We start from the raw sequence: 6,098 nt of genomic DNA on the forward strand, positions 1-6,098 counted from the left end.
AAAACAATGCTAGAGCCAAAAAATAATAACACATTTAAAAAAGAATTGCAATATTACAAAAGTTTAATATTGAAGTAAATATTTGTTTTAAATGTTGTTAAAATGTGCATTCTAAAAACCAACTTATAATTTTTGCTATTACTATTTACTAATATTACTTTTACTACAAAAAACAATCTGAAATTGTCTGACGTTTATCCTAAAAATACATTTTCCTTAGTGATTAGCCATTTTAGAATCATCTCTCCTGCAAAATACTATAATATATTTACTGTAATTAGAATTTCCCATGCAGTACTTTCTCATTAAAGATCATTTTTTGGTGAATGTGCCTCTGGTTATGTTTGACATTTCAGAACTTTCATTATTTCCTAATGAACCTCGTCAATCTCACTGATCGCCTGCTGTGAATGCCGATAGAATTTTGCTCAGTGTAAACATACAGTATTGACAAAAAGGAAATTATTACTGGTAAATGGCCAGTTTTTATTAAAAAATAATTAAATGGAAGCAACACTACATCCTTCATTATGATGTGACATATTGGAGTTTTGCGTTGGTGTCGCCGATCTGAACACACTTCAAGGAGATTTGATTTGGCAGGAAACATTACATTTTATTAGGTTTTTTAAGAAATGTAAGAACATTTTACCTAAAACCAGCAAAGAAATTCTGTCATTTAAGAAATTAATTTCTCTTTTCTCGATTAAGTTTTTTTTTTTAATTTACACACAAATTGTACCCCAGTATTTAACACGTACTTCATACACACCTATAGAGAACACACAAACCTGTTGCAGTTGAGATTTTATTGTTTTAGCTCATCAAAGTAAGAAGTTGGAATATCAGATTAAGACAAAGACAGATTATTTTTCTAGTGCAAAACTTGCTTGTCAAGAGTTTTTTTTAAGAACAATTTCCCCCAAAACAATGCTTATTTTAATGTAGCGTGGAAAATCAAAGGTTTGTTTTATATAATGAGGAATTTCTTGTCATTTTTTGATGTTTTGTTGTGAGGAAAACATACCTGTGTTTGCTTTATTGATGATTCACTGCAGCTGAGACACACACACAAACAAACACACACACAGACACACACACACACACACACACACACCAGTGAGAGAATCTACATGTGTCCATATTTATTTTTTGCCCCATTTTACATGATGCAATTTCAGCAAAATCATGGTCTGAGGACATTGATACATTTAACACCTGCTATCACTGAACAGTTTTTTTGCTCCTATGATTATACGGTCTGTCCTTTAACGACGTCACAATTCAGGTGTGAGTTTGGTTCTCCCTACAGCTCCTATACACGGCAACTATACAATCAAAGAACAGTGATGTGAAAATCAATAAATATATATATATATATGTGAATATTTATATATATACTGTATAGCACAACTGAAAGTAATGCATTCATTTTTCCAGAAAAAAAACAAACATGTCATTCAGTGTCAAAAATCTTTGAAGCACATATACTGATGTTAATGATTAGAAACAATACATTTTTATTATTATTATTGAACACGTGGCGGCTTTGGCTGAAATAAATCAAACATTCGTCAAAGACAGTGAGAAATGAATCGTCTTCGTCTAATCGACATGAAGACAAATCAGTCTAAAGTCTGGAGAACAGTGACACAGGTGGCGATTAGGAAGAAACCACGGATACAATTATATCACGGCTTGCGTTTCTTTGTAAATCTACTCGCTTTGGGACAAAAACGCATAATGTGAACGTTTAATGACGACAGTGCAGGTTTAGAACGTATTTCTCGTTCCCAAAAACTTCACAAATTGGATAATAGAAACAAAATGAATGCCACCAAGAAGCTAAAACCAAGCATGCATGTTAGCGTGATGTGTCATATGACGCAGAAGTGCATTCCAGTTGCCTAAGAAGTTCGGAAGTTGACGCTGGGAATGACATTGCACCCAAGTTAGCGCGAGTTTAGAGCAAGAAACTAAATGTGGTTCACTTAGTGTGAAACAAATGTTTCCCACTAGTGTGAAACAAATGCTCAAATGTGCTCCAGTTTCACACTAAGGAGTCAGGCGTTTGAGGAGGGAATGACGATACACCCAGGTTTAGAGCACATATTCCGTAGTTTCCCAAAAAAATGGACGCCAACAAGAAGTTTAGAGAGCTAAGCAAAGCATGCAGTTATCGTAACATGTTGTGTGAAGCAGAAGTGTGTTCAAGTTGCCTCAGAAGTCGGACGTTAAAGCTGGAAATTAAGTAAAATTCAAGTTAGCGCATACCATTCTAGCTTCATAGGAATTCACGAGCCCGATGACAACAAAATATATGCCACTACTAGAGTTTAGAAAACTAAGCATAGTTCACTAAACATACCGCGTGAAACAAACATGTTCCAGTTGCCTAAGAGGTCGGACGTTTAAACTGGGAATGTGATGTCACACCCAAGTTAGCATGTGCCATGCTAGCTTCCTCAGAATATAATTTAATTATATGACTACAGAGCATGTAATGGTGTGTTCCAGTGGCCCAGGAAGTCAAAAGTCGGGGCTGGGAATGACGTCAGACCCAAGTTTTCATAAATAGGATAAACAAAATGGACGCTAACTAGGAGTTTAGAGGGCTAAACCAAGCATGCCGTTAACGTAACATGTAGTGCGATGCAGAAGTGTGTTCCAGTTGTCTCAGAAGTCGCAAGTTAAAGCTAGGAATGAAGTCAAATTCAAGTTAGCGCAGACCATTCTAGCTTTCTAAGAATTCACGAGCCAGACAACAAAACCAAATAAGTTTAGTTTAGAGACAGCCAAACATAACGTGGAGAACGAGCAAATGTATGTTCCTGTTAACGTCAGTAACATTTTGGAAGTTACAGCTGGGAATGACAACACACCCAAGTTAGCGTGTACCAAGCTAGCTTCCTCAGGATTCACAAGTGAGGCAACAAAAAGGACGCCAACAGCGAGATAAGAGAGCTAAGCAAAACATGTGGCTGTGACGCAGAAGTGTGTTCCAGTTGCCCAAGAAATCAGAAGTTGAAGCTGGGAATGACGTCACATTCAAGTAAGTTCATACATTCTAGCTTCTATGAGTCAAAAAACTAAATGGACGCTGCCAAGGAGTTAACGGGAGCTAAACAAATAGACATAGTGGAAGATGACAAGATCCCCTCATTTTGACCGCCACATTATTTTGAAGCAGCCATCTTGAATTGAGTTAGGAAGAATCAGATCTTCAGGAAAATATCGAGAACCGCGTCGTCTCGCTTTACTAGTGCAATGTTGCTGTTGCCTTCGTCTTGTCTTGACCATGGATTTATAAGAAATACAAATTTGAAAAATAAAGAAAAGTATACTGAGGGAATGAAAGACATTAGAAATTAGCCACCAGGGGGCGACTCCAGTGGACACCAGAGTGATTGACAGCTGGTATCATCCAATGGGAGGACGTTTGGTGACCGCAAGACTACATACAATATACAGTCTCCAATCTTGACCTAAAAGAAATCACTTCCTGTGTGCAGCAGCGCAGCACGGGATCTAAACACGTTGGTTTGAATGTCATTTAAAGTTCCGCTCTACAACTTATGTCCTGCAGGTGAAACTCGACAAACTGTGATCCTGCTTACTGCAGCTTTAACCGAAGAGAATTTATAAAAAAAAAACTACAGCAAATGTAACTGATTCATTGTGGTTGGCCTTTGTTTTCAGACGACTGAGTGAACCTCCGGCGTCGCCTTCACACACTGCAGTTTATCACTGTCTGACTGATTTAAACTGCAGCGGAGTCACACACACACACACACACACACTGTTCTCTGACTCGTTGTTCCCTCTGCGGCTCGAGCCTCCGAGCTGCTGTAAGTGAGGCTGACATGTCGTGTACGCTGGTGTGATAGTTTAACATTCCAGCTGTCTGCTCTCGTAGCACTCGGCCACCTCGCGCTTCCCGCCTGCCTGCCGGCCTTTCTGCGATCTTCTCTGCTCGGCTGTCTGTTTGCCCGCCTCTCTCTCTCCTGCTTTCCTTTTCACGTTTGCAGCACAGAATACATAGTGAACGTCTGATTTGCAAGAACACAAACTGTGTCGAACACCTTCAGGTTCACACGGAGAGAGAGAGAGAGAGAGAGAGAGAGAGAGAGAGGAGTATTTTTGGGGAATCGGAGGCGTTGAGAATCAGTGAGTGGAGCAGAAAATAGAGGTCAGTACCGACTTGTACTGCAGCAGGAGCTCGTCTCACTCCAGCCCTGAACAGAATACTGCACTTTAAAATGTGTAAAATAAAGGTTTGTACTGCACGTTGTAGCTCATTACCTGCCTGTGATATTTATGATGCTGCTCACTTTGATATTGCCGTACATCCATCAGCGTTAAACACAAACTCAGTTTTGCAAATGTGAACTAATTAAGTTATCGATCTGTGCTCTGCAGGTCCACGGCACTGACATTTCAAACTTGTGGAGTTTTCCTTGTAAAACAATCTTGAAAACTTGTGTTTACATTCAGTGTTTTCTCTCAAAACTACATTGTTTGTTTCCGTTCATTTCAGATTAGGACAATTGGGTAAACGTCACGGCAGGAATGTAAACAACACCTGATATCAATTGGCTAAAAAATAACCCATTCATTAAAAATGTTGATCCGCCCCTTTAAACTTCTGCTGAACTGAACCCTAATGGCAAAAAAAGCGCTAAACTTTAGACATTCTTGTTCTCACGTTAGCACAAAACGTATAAAACAAAAGAGCGATTTCTTCAGTCAAATCTTGAGTCGGTTCAGAAGACGGAGCGTCAGTTTTCAACTCTGTAACACCAATAATATACTTGAATGAAACCATCAAAGTGCACTGCAGCCCCAAAATGAATTAATTTCTCAGGGTGTGTGTTAAAAAAAAATCATCATCAATACATGTGATTTAAATGGACATGCAAAAAAAAAAAATATATATATATAAAGAAATAAAAAATTACCACTACGTCCTATCCTTTAATGTAATACCTAATTCTTTAAACCTTACATAATACTGACATACAACTCTAGTCAAAAAGGAGATTATTATTATTGCTAAAAAATATAACAAATTCATCACAGAGTAACAGGAGGAGGCTAAACGCTCTGCCGCTTTCACTGCTTTGTTATAAAATTAACGTGAGCCGTATTCATTTGGTCAGAGTGTGAAAATATAGCTTTTGGTCATCTTCAGCCAAATAAATGCATGATTTTTTAAAAAGGGCCGGAAGTTTTATGGTAGAGAAGAAATACTGCCCTCGTGTGGACTAAAGGGCTGTCACCTTTTCACCGGCAAATTTGGGTATCCGTTGTAACTTGCCAGGGGGAAATTCACATTCAAACCTCAAAAATCCCTTTAAAGATAAAAAATCAACAGCCTAAATGCGCATCAGACTATTTGAAGTAATTACCCTGTGGTTCAGAAGAGGGCGCCCTGTAATAAATCTTGTTTTTAATTGTTATAAAAACATCGACTCACTATTTCAGAATTAGTCATGTCCTACACTATCATACATGTTTACTTCTGGACCATTAGCCTAGCTGCTAGCCCTACATGTTTTTTAGCAAACCTTGTTTTTTCAAAACATTTAATTTACTACGTTACATTTCGTTTTATTAACTGCTTAAAATCATCCCATCTCAGTTGAATTTGAATGTCAGAACGAAGTAAGATATGGAATAGTGACGACTGTAATGTTGTCGCTAAGCTACATGATTTTCTTGTTGTTTTCTTCTTCCTCTGACTTATTTCCAGTGAGTGTGTGACATCACATTTTATGTATGAGTGGAAAAAAACACTACAAGTCCCTGGCAATATGAGTGATGATAATTACTAAGGGGCTAAAAAAGATGAAGTGGACATTTAAAGTATCTGAAAAGCGGCGAGCGGAGGCATTTCAGGTTCTACCACGACAAATGGCAAAGTAACGGCTGACTCACGTGTTAGCTTAGCTGTTAGCTCGACCCAATTGACGCTCTACAGGCGGGCAGCGTGAAGTGATTAAGCTGGCGTGACTAATAGTAATAGTAAATAGTAAAATGATTCTCCAGATGTCGTGACGTAATTGCCGGTGGCCAGACTCTGGCCAGTTTCACCGTTT

Source organism: Solea solea, chromosome 17, assembly GCF_958295425.1.
Source record: "Solea solea chromosome 17, fSolSol10.1, whole genome shotgun sequence".
Classification (NCBI taxonomy): Eukaryota; Metazoa; Chordata; class Actinopteri; order Pleuronectiformes; family Soleidae; genus Solea; species Solea solea.